Here is a 15,590-nt window from a genome sequence, read left to right as displayed (position 1 = left end):
AATCACAGTTTTCAGGGTAGCAGCAAAAACTCACTGTTAGCATGTGGTCTTTCTTTCAGATTATGTTTTACCATACAACATGCTTTCACATGCCCAAAGTGCTTATTCTGCCTTGTTTTATAATAATAATGTACTAAGGAATATTGATTTTGATAGTTCCCAGGCAAACTACTGAAAAGAATGCAGTGACATCACAAGTCATTTAGCAAAATGGGAACTAGAATTTATTTTTGACAGTGTTTTGACACATGCTAGAAGTGTACTTCCAAAAGAAAACATTGTATTGTATTTCCAAAAAACAAAAATTCCAAAAAACAAAATTTTACTTCCAGAAAAAAAAAAAGAATTGCATTTGTAATTAAAGATTTGTATTAAAACATTTTTTTTTAAATTTTTGAATTTTATTTGTATGTCACAATTTATATACAATGAGAAAGAATCACACATGCTTACATTTTTGACAGCACGCTTATTCCATAGTGCAAGAGGCACAAACACTGACACACTAAGTCATGTGCACAATAATAAAAAAAAAGAAGCCATCACTAAAACAATGGTAGCATTAACTTTAAGCATTTTTGCCAATAGTTACATTTGTATTGCAATGATTCCAATTAAAATTTAAACGCATTACATTTTAGACTATAATGTCACTTATATTGGGCATATTATATTAAATTAGCATGTATTACTAGTAAAACAAGAAGCCCTAGAAACGTTAACCAGTGGCTTTCACAAGAGTGATTTAGGTGAAGGTGACTGCTAACCAGACTTACTGTAAATGAAAAGGAAAAAACAAAACAGAGCCAGTATAAATGCATGCTTAAATATATTTAGGTTTGCATTGAGAAGATATCCTTTGTTTACATCATATGAAATATGACCAGGACCTATTTTATGGGCACACCAGCCCACTGACCACCAATCTAAAATTTAAGCAACATTAAACTAAAATTAAACTAATAATTCTTTAGTTTCTCCAATGCTTGTTGCACCAATTATTAGATCAATTTATGTAATTCATTTGTGCTTTAATAACAGAAAATGTAACATTACAATGTCCCACCTGGAACAAATTACTGTAGAGAACACAGATATAGATTATATTACACACACTTGTTTTGTTATTGTAATATTCTATAAACACAAAGATTTAATTTTAGGTCCCAAATATTCATTACTCATTTGTGTACTAACATTTATCCATGGGTGTCTAACAAGGGGACATATTGAAGTGGTGCTCAACTGGGAGTGCCAATGAATACATTTTAAAATATTAATAATTGAAACAAATGTATACCAAATAAGCAAAGTTTAGCTACATATATGCCATTGCTATAGTCTGAACAAGTGGTAGTGTCTGCTAACATTATGCATTGGTGTTAGAGACCCAGACACGCATAGGAAGCTTTAAATTATACTAATGAGATTTTACCATAAGTAATGCGTAATAATTGGATAACTATTATTTCACATACAAAATAGGCACAATACCTCACATATATTAGCTTGCTAGATTTTAAAGAGCAATAATATAACAGTTTGCAAACTTAAGACAAATGTTACTAGTCTGCTTCTTTTAATGGTGAATAATAGCACATACTAATTTGCTGCAAAAGTATATATTCTAGATAATCTGTAACTTTGATATGCAAATAGTGAAAGGCAGGTAGTACACATACCTTATTTTAGCTAAATATTTTTTTTTGCTCAGTAACTGACCATTATTTTACTGTGACAATTGAACAGGAGACAAATGCAGTGTTTGAGAACATATAGGTAAGCAATATATTGTAGTTTAAAGACCCTGAGTCATAGGCATTACTGAGACAGCAGTCTGCTCTGCTTCTGGAGACACATGTCACATACAGGGGTGGACAAAAGTATAAGACAGAACAAGTCAATATTTTAAGATCCAGGACAATATTTTTTTTCAGAGCACCACTATGAGACCTAACTAGGTATAAATTAAAATACATAATCAGAAATATTTTTCGTAATCTGACGTCCCCTATATAAGATATGCATGTTATATATTGTCTAGAGCCTGAATAACATTAGATTGCAGCAGACAAGAGTAAAGGACGCAGTTTCTATGCTTGACATTAAGTTTACTGCTTTCAGACTAGTAATATCAACATCTTGCTACAGCTAATAATTACTTTCCCTCTGTGTGGGCGCAGAGAATATTACATACACATCACAGTATAGCTAGTATGCGGAACATAACTGCCTACAAAAGCAAACTCTGCAGAGAGCTTCTTTTCAACAAAGGAGGACACAGTAACAGAAAATAGTGATATTAAACAAATATAACAAGCAACCATAAGACATTGGCCTAGCACTGGTCCCTTCCTCGGTTGCGCGCAGCCTCCCTAACAAGCTAAGCAGTCTGCACTACACCACTCATAACAAGACAACCTAACCTGCTACTTACCGGGTCATGGCCCCGCCGCAGGGTTGGTGTTTTGCTGAAAAGTATAACGTGCAGGATACGGTGCATTCACTTTGTGATTCGAACTCTGATCACTTCTTCCTGACATAAGCCTGCGCCATTCAAACCGACCCGCAGGGCATGCTGGGAAAACACAAACCGCTGTCAATCACATAGCAAGCAAGCAGCGATCTAACAGGATGAAGGAAACAGAAAGTGGGCGGAGAGATTGCTTAGTACGTGCCGTGTAGCACTGTTGGAATCTTTACGTAAAGTGGCGTGCGTAAGTTTTATAGCAACAAGATATACGCCATGTTTTTACTAAGTGATGTAACGACTTAGTGATTTGAGTGCAGTGGTGCTGCTGCTGCTGCTCTGTGTTCTGTACATAGATGGAATGCTGTGCAGTGAGTAATAAACTGTATCATAATGTATGAGGCATAGGTTCATTAACTGCTCAGTTATTTAACTCCTTGAGTTAACATGGAATTATACTTTATTTTATGTCATTGCTGTTTTATCAACTATTCTAGTTTTATAGGGCCAGATTACATGTGTGAACGTTTAATGTGGGCAGGTTAGCGTTCATATTATAAGATATATGTAATTTGCACCCAAGCAAAACCCGATGCTTGCTAACTTTAGGGCTCGATTTATCAAAGCTGAGGCGGACAGGGGCGCATATACTAGCCCCTGTTCGCCTCTGGCGGGGCGAATTTCCCTGGAGGAAATTACTATTGCACACGAGTAGTATTTTGCGCTCGCCTACAATCCCGCCTCCTGCCTGCGCACAACCAATCATGCGCGGGCAGGAGCTGTCAATCTCCTCGGTCGGACTAGACCGCAGAGATTGAATTTCGCCAACTTAGAGGTGGCGAAGAGGTTAGGAAAGCAGCGGTCTGATTACTGCTGCTTGTTAAATACGACGAGCAGGTTCTTGTGAGAACTTGCAGCCGTGTGGGCTTTGATAAATCGAGCCCTTAGTCCTTCCGATATCGTGCCTTCTTATCTTCTCCCCATAGACTTCAATTGAACGTGCTCTCAAGGAAAAACCCTTATTGATTGCACTCTAACCAGGCACCGCGTATGACCTACAGCTCTAAAGCCGAAGGTAGCTATGAATACTTTACGTGTAAAAACTTAAAATAGAAAAGAAACTCCAATCTTATAAGAATTCAAAATGGGGCAAGGCTGCCCACAAAAAAAAATCACTATGACACTGCTGGATTAACCATACATATACATATTATAGAAATGAAAACATTAAACTTATGGCAAAGTGAAAAAACAGCAAGTTCTGTGTAACCGGTATGAGAGTTCTAGCCAAACCGCACTGGGCACTTAGGGGTCGATTTATCAAAGGCTTCACCCCCCCTACGACTGCAGGTTCTCAAAGAGAACCTGCAGTCCGTATTTAACAAGCAGCGGTCATCAGACCGCTGCTTCCCTAACCTTTCACCACCTCTTAGGTCTTGTCCGACCGTGGTGATTGAAAACTCCTGCCCAGGCGTGATTGGCTGTGCACAGGCAGGGGGTGGGATTGCATGCAAACACAAAATAGCGCTCGTGTACAATGCTGAATTCCGTCATAAGAATTCACCCCGCTAGATGCGTGCTGCTGCGGACAGGGGAGCATATGTGCGCTTCTGTCTGCCGCAGCTTGATAAATCGACCCCTTAGTGTTCTTCTACACTCTCCAGTGACTTAGTATTTGGATCTGTTCTGTAGAGAAAACAGGGGACTTAATGTGTAAGAACACGCACCGGGAAAGTGGCAGCTTGTAAAGTCAAACATGCTGAATGCTTACGTAAATCTCATGTGGCATACATTAGATTAGGCTTTTTAGCCACAATTTTCATCTTACACCTCAGGATCTGTAAGTAGCTCTTCAGCTCAACGCTCAATCCTTCCAATGAACAGAGCCCTTAGCTCGGCCACACCCTTTCTCTCTCAATGCTTGTGTTACTTGCATGCAGACTTATCTATTTTATTATTATTATACTTTATTTATGAAGCACCATCATATTCCGCAGTGCTGTCCATGGATACAGTTCATTTAAATAAAACAATAATATAAAACTTCTAAGACACAGGACAAAATTTATAAACACATACAGGAGGAATTGAGGGCCCTATTTCCGTGGGAACTTACAATCTATCAGCTGCACTTCATCAAGGGGCAGAAGTAACCATATGACTTCACTAACAGATAGAACGCATTTCGCTTCTCCCACATAGAGCTGTTAACGGAGCTTCGTCAGCTGTGCCTCTGTTAGGATGGGATCACTTTTGTACTTGCATTTCACCCAATTGCAGATCTTGCTAAATTTTCTTCCTCAAGCTATGCCTACAGTCTTTGCTTTAAATTGATATACATCAACAGAGAAGCATAAAGATCTCTTTTAGGAGTTACATTCTAATCTTGCTACATTGGTAAGGATAGGGTTACAATTATATACAAGATTGCAACCTTATGTTACAACCACATAATTATCTAATATTGTTATTAGAAACTAGCTAACTCCAGCTTTTAACCCTAATGGTTTTAATGTAATTCAACTGATATATCCAAAAATGTTCTCATTGTAATAATATTCTGTAATTTTCCCCACATCGCCTTCTATCTTGTACATGTTCAATTCATATCACATTTAACAGCTTGGGGTCTGAATTGTGGTATTTTTGAAAATGCTTTGGATTTCTGTTTAAAGTCATTATGGTGCTCCCTAACTCGGTCTTTCAGTCCTCTTTTCGTTTTACCGGTATAAAATATTGGGCATTATAACGGGTAAACTGCTTTTGTTGTAGTGCATGTGATCCATTGTTTAAGTTGAAATAAAACAACAAAAAGCATTGCCCTGAAATGTTCCAGGTCTGCCTATATATTGGCAATACACACAGTAACCACAAGGACTACATCCTACTCTTTTCTGTCTGACAACAAACCAATTCTTGGGTATATACTGTTTTGTGAATTCACTGTGAACCAATCTATCTTTTAAGGTTAATGCACTCCTGGGGGTCATAAGTGATCTTTCAGGAATACAATTATCTAAACTTTAGTCATTCTGCAAAATATACCAATGTTTGGTTAAAATGGTTTGAAATTTGTTCCAATGACAATTAAACCTTGCTATCAACCTCACCTCATCATTTGTCTGTGACCTTGCTTGGCCACAAAACCGAAGATCATTCCAAGGGGTATGTCTATCTTGAGCCCATGCCCTGCATACTAATTGCTTAGAATAACATCTCATTATAAATGTCTGGGCCATATCTATGGCTTTTTGCTCAAATGCCTCCTCCGTTGAGCAGTTCCTCTATAAACTGAGAAACTGCCCTACAGGGATGCCTCTTAAGACTTTTTGCATAAAGTGGTAGTTAAAGGGATACTGAACCCAAATTATTTATTTCGTGATTCAGATAGAGCATGCAATTTTACGCAACTTTCTAATTTACTCCTATTATCAAATTTTCTTCGTTCACTTGGTATCTTTATTTGAAATGCAAGAATGTAAATTTAGATGCCGGCCCATTTTTGGTGAACACACTGTGTTGTTCTTGCTGATTGGTGGATAAATTCACCCACCAATAAACAAGTGCTTTCCATGGTCCTGAACAAAAAATAGCTTAGATGCCTTCTTTTTCAAATAAAGAAAGCAAGAGAACGAAGAAAAATTTATAATAGGAGTAAATTAGAAAGTTGCTTAAATTTGCATGCTCTATCTGAATCATGAAAGAAAAAAATTTGGGTTCAGTGTCCCTTTAGCTTTCTATATACTTCTGTTTGTAGAAGACAATTGTGACCTTAGCTATTTTCAAATCTAGAAAAGTAGCTTCCATGGAGCTAACTTGATTGGTCAAAAAAATTACAAATAAACATCTCTAGTTGGTCTACAGTTCCATCCCACAACATAAAGATATTATCCACATACCGCATCCAGAGGGAAACGTGCACATGTATCTATAAACTTCTTGCTTTACCCAAAAGCCGAGATGAAGGCAGGCATAGGTAGATGCCCACATTGCCCCTATGGTAGTTCTCTCATCTGTTCATAATATTTACCATAAAAATTAAGAAAGAGTAGAACAAATTCAGTGTGTTCCCTATATGTAGGACCTGTTAGTTCCAGAAAATAACTGGCAGCATTAACACCCACTCCATGTGGGATAGAATAATACAACAATTCTACATCCATTGCTACTAAGAGGGTGTCCTGACTTACATCACTGAATACAGTCTTCTTAGTGCATTATTGGTATCCTGCACATAGGAGGGTAATGATTGTAAGTGAGGGTGCAATAAATAATCAATATACCTACTTGCTCCCTCAGTAGGTCCTCTTATACCGGAAATGATCAGCATTCCCGGAAGACGAAGAGGGTCTTTGTGTAATTTAGGTATACAATAAAAGGTAGGGAGTATTAAAAATTGAGCCAACATGAAATTAAATTATTTCTTATTAATGAGCCCATCCTTAAAGTGATGGTCAATTTCAGACTATAAGAATGCTGCAATGAAATATATATTAGTTTATTAGTAAACTACATTATGATTTTTTTTAAAAAAGTGTATATATATTTTATAATAAAAGATTTATATTGATAATTGGTATTGTCTGTTCCTCCTCCCCCCTTTGTTTCCTCTTTTGGATGGACTGTGATGTATACAGCAGTCAAATCCACTCTCTACATAGGCTTTCTAAGGGGTTTAAAGGGGCTGGACTTCAAGATTGTGAAATGACACACACGCTGATTGGTTGTTCACTAGAATTGACATTAAAAAAAGAGTTCATCCAAGTGGGCCGGCTTAACATTGCAATAGAAGCATTACTATATGCACTAATTTAACCCTTTAAAAAAAGCAGAAAAGGTACACATCAAGGCCTCTATGTATGAAGCCGTCTACTTAGCTGCATTCACCGGCCCAATACGCTCGCCTAAGCTCGCCTACCATCACCGCCGCGGACCTGAATACGTTCGCCAAAGTTATCAAAAAAGCTGTCAAGAAGCCGCGCACCAAGTACGGAGCGATGAGCAGCAGATTGTTAACTAACAATCATCGATCTCGCTGCTCATCGGCTTCTTCGCAGCTTTTTTGATAGCCTGTCACTAAGCACCCACACTAAACTACACTGTTTTACCCCCTAAACCGCCGCTCCCGGAGTCCCCCACAACTAAATAAACTTATTACCCCCTAAACCGCCGCTCCTGGACACCGCCACAACCATAATAAATGTATTAACCCCTAAACCGCCGCTCCCAGACCCGCCGCCACCGACATCATACCTATTAACCCCTATCCTGCCCCCCACTACACCGCAGCCACCTATATTCCAGTTATTAACCCCTATCCTGCGGATCCCTGACCCCACCGCAAATAAAGAATTGTTTAACCCTTAAACCGCCGCACCCAGAGCCCACCGCCACCTATATTAAAGTTATTAACCCCTATCCTGCCCCCCACTACACCGCCGCAATCTACATTAAACTCATTAACCTCTAAACCGCCGCTCCCGGACCCCACCGCAACCTATATTAAACTTATTAACCCCTAAACCTAAGACTAACACTAACACCCCCCTAACTTTAATATTATTTTAATAAATCTAAATAAAACTTACTATTATTAACTAAATTATTCCTATTTAAAACTAAATACTTACCTGTAAAATAAACCCTAAGATAGCTACAATATACCTAATAATTATATTGTAGCTATTTTAGGATTTATATTTATTTTACAGGCAACTTTGTATTTATTTGAACTAGGTACAATAGTTATTAAATAGTTATTAACTATTTAATAGCTACCTAGTTAAAATAATTACAAAATTACCTGTAAAATAAATCCTAACCTAAGTTACAATTAAACCTAACACTACACTATCATTAAATAAATTACCTACAATGACCTAAAATTAAATACAATTAAATAAACTAAACTATAGTACAAAAACAAACACTAAATTACAGAAAACAACAAAATATTACAAGAAGTTTAAACTAATTACACCTAATCTAAGCCCCCTAATAAAATAATAAAGCCCCCCAAAATAAAAAATGCCCTTTTTTATTTTGGGGGGCTTTATTATTTTATTAGGGGGCTTAGATTAGGTGTAATTAGTTTAAACTTCTTGTACTTCTTTTTTATTTTCTGTAATTTAGTGTTTGTTTTTTTTGTACTGTAGTTTAGTTTATTTTATTTAATTGTAGGTAATTTATTTAATTAATTTAATGATAGTGTAGTGTTAGGTTTAATTGTAACTTAGGTTAGGATTTATTTTACAGGTAATTTTGTAAGTATTTTAACTAGGTAGCTATTAAATAGTTATTAACTATTTAATAGCTATTGTACCTAGTTCAAATAAATACAAAGTTGCCTGTAAAATAAAAATAAATCCTAAAATAGCTACAATATAATTATTAGTTATATTGTAGCTATATTAGGTTTTATTTTATAGGTAAGTATTTAGTTTTAAATAGGAATAATTTAGTTAATAATAGTAATTTTTATTTGGATTTATTAAAATAATATTTAAGTTAGGGGGGGTTAGGGTTAGTGTTAGACTTAGGTTTAGGGGTTAATAATTTTAATATAGGGGGGCAGGATAGGGGTTAATAAGTTTAATATAGGTGGTGGTGGGGTCCGGGAGCGGCGGTTTAGGGGTTAAACAATTTATTTAGTTGCGGCGGGGTCTGGGATCCGCAGGATAGGGGTTAATTAGCTTATGTAGGTGGCGACAGATTAGGGGTTAATATGTATAATGTAGGTGGTGGCGGGGTCCGGGAGCGGCGGTTTAGGGGGTAATAAATTTATTTAGTTGCGGCGGTGTAGGGGGGGGCAGATTAGGAGTGTTTAGACTCGGGGTACATGTTAGGGTGTTAGGTGCAGACGTTTCCCATAGGAATCAATGGGATATCGGGCAGCAGCGAACATGAGCTTCCGCTATGGTCAGACTCCCATTGATTCCTATGGGATCCGCCGCCTCCAGGGTGGCGGATTGAAATCCAGGTACGCTGGCCCGGAATACTGGTGAGCGTACCTGCTAGTAGTTTGATAACTACCAAAAGTAGTCAGATTGTGCCGAACTTGCGTTCGGAACATCTGTAGTGATGTAAGCATCGATCTGTGTCTGGCGGATCAAAGCTTACGTCACTAGATTCTACTTTTGCCGGGCAGTAGGGGTTGATAACTAAGGCGAATCAGCCTCGCCACAAATACGCTGCGGAATTCCAGCGTATTTGCGGTTGACGGCTTGATAACTAGAGGCCATAATCTTTTAACTGCAAAGATTACATATATGGCATTTCATTAGTCAAGGTTTGCAATCACTTTAAATTCTTGAATGAGGATGAATCCTAGCTCATTACAAGATACTTCAAAGTCGCAACAATCAAATGGCATCTATTTTTCTTTAACATTAAGTTTCCTGTGGACCTAATTAAGATACTGTTTTTCATCCATTATTACCAAGTTTTCACCATTATCAGATTATTTAATAATAAAAACATTTGTATGTATCAGCTCATATAAAGCTTGCCTCTCTGCCTTTGTCAAATAATTTTTTACAATGCCTTTGGCATCAGTCTTAGAAACCTCCATCTCAACACATTTAACAAAGATTTGGGTAAAGGGAGAGAGGGGGCATATATTTAGATGCAGGTTTTAAAGTTGTTTTTTTTGCATGTATCTGATGTTAATTCTGCATCTTCATATCTTCCCTCTTGTTTATTCAGCAAAGAGACTAATTTGCTATTGCCTCCTCATATTTCTGTAACTCAATGATTCTTTTTGCCCACCCGCCCATATTTGTTTTAGAACCAATTTTTGTGCAAACAAGTTGAGGTCCTTTATGAACTCAAACTTGTCCAAAGGGGTAAAGGGGCAAAATGAAAGACCAACATGTGCTAATTTTAAAGGGAAAGATGACAGATTAGCTATGGCTATTGCTGTTTGCTTTATCTGGATCACTATAATACTCTCCTAGAATTGATTCTGTCTCCTCTGATTGCGAGTTTTTATTCATGCTCGCTGATTTAGCTCTGAACCTGTTCCTCTGCTTTGTGTTTTGTTTGCCACCATCACCATCTTCTGACGTTTTGAATACACTCTCAGTATCTGAATTATCTGCTCTTGAATCATATGAACCACAAGTTATGCTTACATTTCTGTATATATAGATACAACCTTTTTTTTAAATCTTCCTGGTCCCTTAAAGGACAACTAAATATAGTAGAACTGCATAATTAACAAGTACATAATATAAAGACAATGTAATAACACTTAGGGGCCGAATTATCAAGCTCCGAATGGAGCTTGATGCCCTTGTTTCCACGCGAGCCTTTAGGCTCGCTGGAAACAGCAGTTATGAAGCAGTGGTCTAAAGACTTCTGCTCCATAACTGGTCCGCCTGCTCTGACGCTGAGGACATCAATCCGATTGATTGACACCCCCTGCTAGGGGCAGATTGGCCGCAAATCTGCAGGGGGCGGCATTGCACAAGCAGTTCACAAGAACTGCTTGTGCAATGATAAATGCAGACAGCGTATGCTGTCTGCAATTATCGATGTGCGGCGGACATTATCCGCTACATCGTATCATGTCCGCTAGCACTTTCATAAATCGCCCCCTTACTCAGAATTTCAATTAAATGGCCATTATACACTCATTTTTTCTTTGCATAAATGTTTTGTAGATGATCTATTTATAAAGCCCATAAAGTTTAGTTTTTTTTTAAAATGTATAATTTTGCTTATTTTTAAAGAACATTGCTCTGATTTTCAGACTCCTAACCAAGCCCCAAAGTTTTATTTGAATACCGTCAGCTACCTTCTCCAGCTTGCTCCTGTCTGTGTAAAGGGTCTTTTCATATGCAAAAGAAGGGGGAGGGGGAGTGTCTTATTTCCCACTTGCAGTAGGCTTTCCAACTGCCTTTTCAACAGAGCAAAACTGAAAACTTCTAAGTATGTTTTTAAACAGTTTTATACTGGATTTTTATATCAGTATCTGTGCATCTTATTCTTTATAGTAGTGTCTATTACATGCTGTTATATGAAAATGAGTGCATACCGTCCCTTTAAGCAGTACATTTCTGACTAATCTATCTTTTCCCCATTTACCGGCCCCCTGTATCATGTTACAGCTATCAGCCAATCACAGATTATTATACCCTATGCACTTGTGCCCATGCACGGTAGGAGCTAGTGCGTCTAAAAGTGTATTTAAAAAGACTGTGCAAAATTTAATAATAGAAGTAAATTGGAAAGTCTCTTAAAACTGCATGTTCTTCTGAATCATAATAGTTTAATTTTCACTGGTGTCCCTTTATTAGTTTTCTCCTTTTCCTACACTTCATTTCATTTTGCAATTAATTAATATTTCACTGCACCTCTTTGCAGGATCAGGTAAAAACAGGTTGACCGTACATTATGCCAGGTCAGCCTTGATTTTACATTGATCCAGACTTTTCTTATCTTTTACCTGTAAAAAAATAAAAAGTCCCCCCATCAGTAAAACCCACCACCCAATCAACCCCCCAAAATAAAAAAAACCTAACTAAAAAAAACAATAGGAATGCAAGGTACGCCATTTTGAAACGGCTACCTTGCATTGAAGCTTCAGTGTACGGCGGGGAACAATTTGAAGAGGACGCTCTGCGCTTGATGTCTACGCAGCGCTGCCGGGATGAAGATAGTAGACGCCCCAGCGATGGATGAAGATGTCGCCGCCTGGATGAAGACTTCTCGTCGCCTGGATGTCCGGACTTCAGCAACCGTGAGTAGATATTCTGGGGTTAGTGTTAGGTATTTTTTTTATTTTTTGGGGTGGTTTTTTTTTCAGATTAGGGTTTGGGCTTTTGAAAAAGAGCTAAATTACCCTTTAAGGGCAATGAAAAAGAGCTAAATGCCATTTTAAGGGAAATGCCCATAAAAATGCCCCTTTAGGGTCATGGGGTAGCTAGTTTTTTTTATTTTGGGGGGTTGGTTGGGTGGTGGGTTTTACTGTTGGGGGGACTTTTTACAGGTAAAATAGCTGTTTAACTTAGGGCAATGCCCTACAAAAGGCCCTTTTAAGGGCTATTAGTAGTTTATTGTAGGTTAGGGGGGTGTTTTTATTTTGGGGGGCTTTTTTATAGGGCTATTACATTAGGTGTAATTGTTTTTATTTTTGATAATTTCATTTATTATTTTTTGTAAGCTTAGTGTTTTTTATTTTTCATAATTTAGTGTTTATTATTTTTTGTAATTTTAGATTTTTTATTTTTTTCTCGTAGTGTTAGGTTTTTTTAAATTTGTCATTTAGATTTTTTAATTGGTAGTATTTTTTATTTTATTAGAATAGTAAGGTTAGGTTAATTTATAGTTTAATGTTAGGTTTATTTTTATTTCACAGGTAAGTTTTTATTTATTTAAATATAGTTATATTGTAATTTTAATTTAAAGTTAGGGGGGTGTTAGGTTTAGGGGTTAATAGTTTAATTTAGTGTTTTGTGTTGTGGGGTGCTGGTGGTTTAGGGGTTAATAGGTTTATTTAGTGGCGGAGATGTGGGAGGCCAGAGGTTTAGGGGTTAAAGGCATAGGAAAGTCAACATTAAACTTGCATGATTCAGACAGAGCATGTCATTTTAAGACACTTTTAAATTCACTTCTATTTTTAAATGTGCTTTGTTCTCTTAGTATCCCTTGATAAAAAATGAATACGCACATATCATACGCTAGTGGGAGCTGCTGCTAATTGGTGCCTGCACACATTTGTCTCTTGTGATTGGCTAAATAGAAATGTTCAGCTTCCTGTTAGTAGTGCAATGCTGTCCAGCAATGGATAACAAGAGAATGAAGAAAATTTGATAATAGAATTAAATTGGAAAGTTGTTTAAAATTGTATGTTCTAAATCTATCTGAATCATAAAAGCACATTTTGGAGTTTACTATTCCTTTAATAGTTTTATTTAGTGGCGGAGATATGGGAGGCCAGAGGTTTAGGGGTTAATAGGTTTATTTAGTTGCAGATATGTGGGAGGCCGGAGGTTTAGGGGTTAATAGGTTTATTATAGTGTCGGTGATGTCGGGGAGCAGCGGAATAGGGGTTAATAACTTTATTATAGTGGCGGTGATGTCGGGAAGCGGCGGAATAGGGGTTAATAACTTTATTATAGTGACGATGATGTCGGGAGCGTCGGAATAGGGGTTAATAACTTTATTTAGGTGTCGGCAATGTTGGGGGCGGTGGATTAGGGGTTTATGTTAGGGTGTTAGGTTTAAACATAACTTTTTTTCCCCATAGACATCAATGGGGTTGCGTTACGGAGAATTTTCATTCCGCGATCGCAGGTGTTAGGTTTTTTTCTAACACTCTCTCCCCATTGATGTCTATGGGGGAAAGCGTGCACGAGCAGGTCAAAGCAGCCCTTGGCTTTTATGCGGTATGGAGTTTAACGCCACCATATCACACGCACAAGGAGGCTTTTCAGTAACTCGTAATGGCAGCCCAATAGAGGGTGAAATAACGCAACTTTTTTCGCACCCTGTTTAGCGCAAAACTCGTAATCTAGGTGACAGTTAGATAATTCTGTGGTTGAAAGAAAGAGGTTGCAATATTGTATATAATTGTATTCTTATCCTCACCAATGTAGCAAGGTTAGAATATGACTCATACAAGAGATCTTTATGCCTCTCTGTTGATTTAACAGTAGCACAGCTGACAAAACTCCGTAGCAGCTTTATGGGGGAGGAGCGAAATGCGTACTATCTGGTAGTGACATCATATGGTTATGCCCCATGCTGAAGTGCAGTTGATGGACAAGTCTGCATGAAAGTAACATAAGCATTGAGAGAGAGAGGGAGTGGCCGAGCAAAAGGCTCTGTTTGCTAGAAGGATTGAGCGTTGAGCCGAAGAGCTATTTACAGATCCCAAGGAGTACAATGGAAATTGTTACTGAGAGCCTAATCTAATGTATGCCACAGTTGATTTATATAAGCATTTAGCATCTGTTTGACTTTGCATATTTACAGGTATAGATATATACAGATATAAACTGTGATAAACAGAAATATATATTTAAAAATACAAAGATAATTTTTTGCTAAATGAAGAACATTGGAATGAAACATGTTTACATTAAATACAAAGTAAAATACATTATTAAATATTAAAAATAAAAATATTTTATAAGTTTAAATGTATATGAGTGGATGTGGAAAGGGCTCCAAGTGTATTTATATTTTTATATATATATAAAGTGTGTGTGTTTATATGTGTATATATTTATGTATATACTTATATACATATATAAACAAATAAATACTCCTGTACATACATATGTGTACATTATATATACAGCCATACACATATTTAGACATATATGGGCCTATTTATCAATGTCTGGCGGACATGATCCACTCTAGTGGATCTTGTCCGCCAGACATCGCTGAATGCCGACAGCATACGCTTTGTGCATTTAACATTGCACAAGTAGTTCTGGTGAACTTCTTGTGCAATGCCGCCCCCTGCAGATTCGCGCCCAATCGCCGCTAGCAGGTGGTGTCAATAAACCCGATCATATACGATCGGGCAGATTGCTGTCTGCCTCCTCAGAGGCTTTGGATCCAGTTAAGGAGCAGCGGTCTTAAGACCGCTGCTTCTTAACTCCTGTAACTCCTGTTAAACAGATGCATTGGGGCCAATTGACTGATAAATCGGCCCCATATTGTCATTATAGACCATTCCAGTTAAACTCCTTGTAATATACCATATACCCTTTAACCATTACAATTGTTTTTTATTAGTATTTATATGAATAATTTGTATCACAAACTGTATATATGAGTGTAATACTTTATTTTAATGTACTTATGTTGTGTTTAGTGCAACGTATTTTTTACCCCTTACATTTCACGCTAGGTCTTCAGTCGCTCTAACCCAATGAGTGCAAATTATGTTTGCACTCGAGTGCACCCGTTTACTTTTAACTTGTAATACATGTCAAGTTAGCATGGTCGTGATATTGCTTGTCATGACCCCCGCTAACTTTAGCATGCCACTTGTAATATAGCCCATAGTGGACAGATTTATCATTGATCAAAAGGAAAAGGTGTACATATAGGGCTGGATTACAAGTGGTACACTAACTGTTGGGCACGAGTTATAAGGGGT

General features: G+C 37.4%; 1 protein-coding gene across 1 annotated transcript in view; it reads right to left on the bottom strand.

The window, feature by feature from the left end:
* Positions 1-2,637, bottom strand: part of KATNBL1 (katanin regulatory subunit B1 like 1) — a 50,982-nt gene extending 48,345 nt beyond the window's left edge. Inside the window, exon 1 of the mRNA XM_053689532.1 lies at positions 2,438-2,637. The gene's annotated coding sequence lies outside the window, so the exon portion shown is untranslated. The remainder of the gene's footprint in view (positions 1-2,437) is intronic.
* Positions 2,638-15,590: the final 12,953 nt, after the last annotated feature.

The sequence above is a fragment of the Bombina bombina genome, chromosome 1, assembly GCF_027579735.1.
Source record: "Bombina bombina isolate aBomBom1 chromosome 1, aBomBom1.pri, whole genome shotgun sequence".
Classification (NCBI taxonomy): Eukaryota; Metazoa; Chordata; class Amphibia; order Anura; family Bombinatoridae; genus Bombina; species Bombina bombina.
The sequence above is the reverse complement of the archived record's forward strand: the minus strand, read 5'-3'. Positions and strand labels throughout refer to the sequence as shown.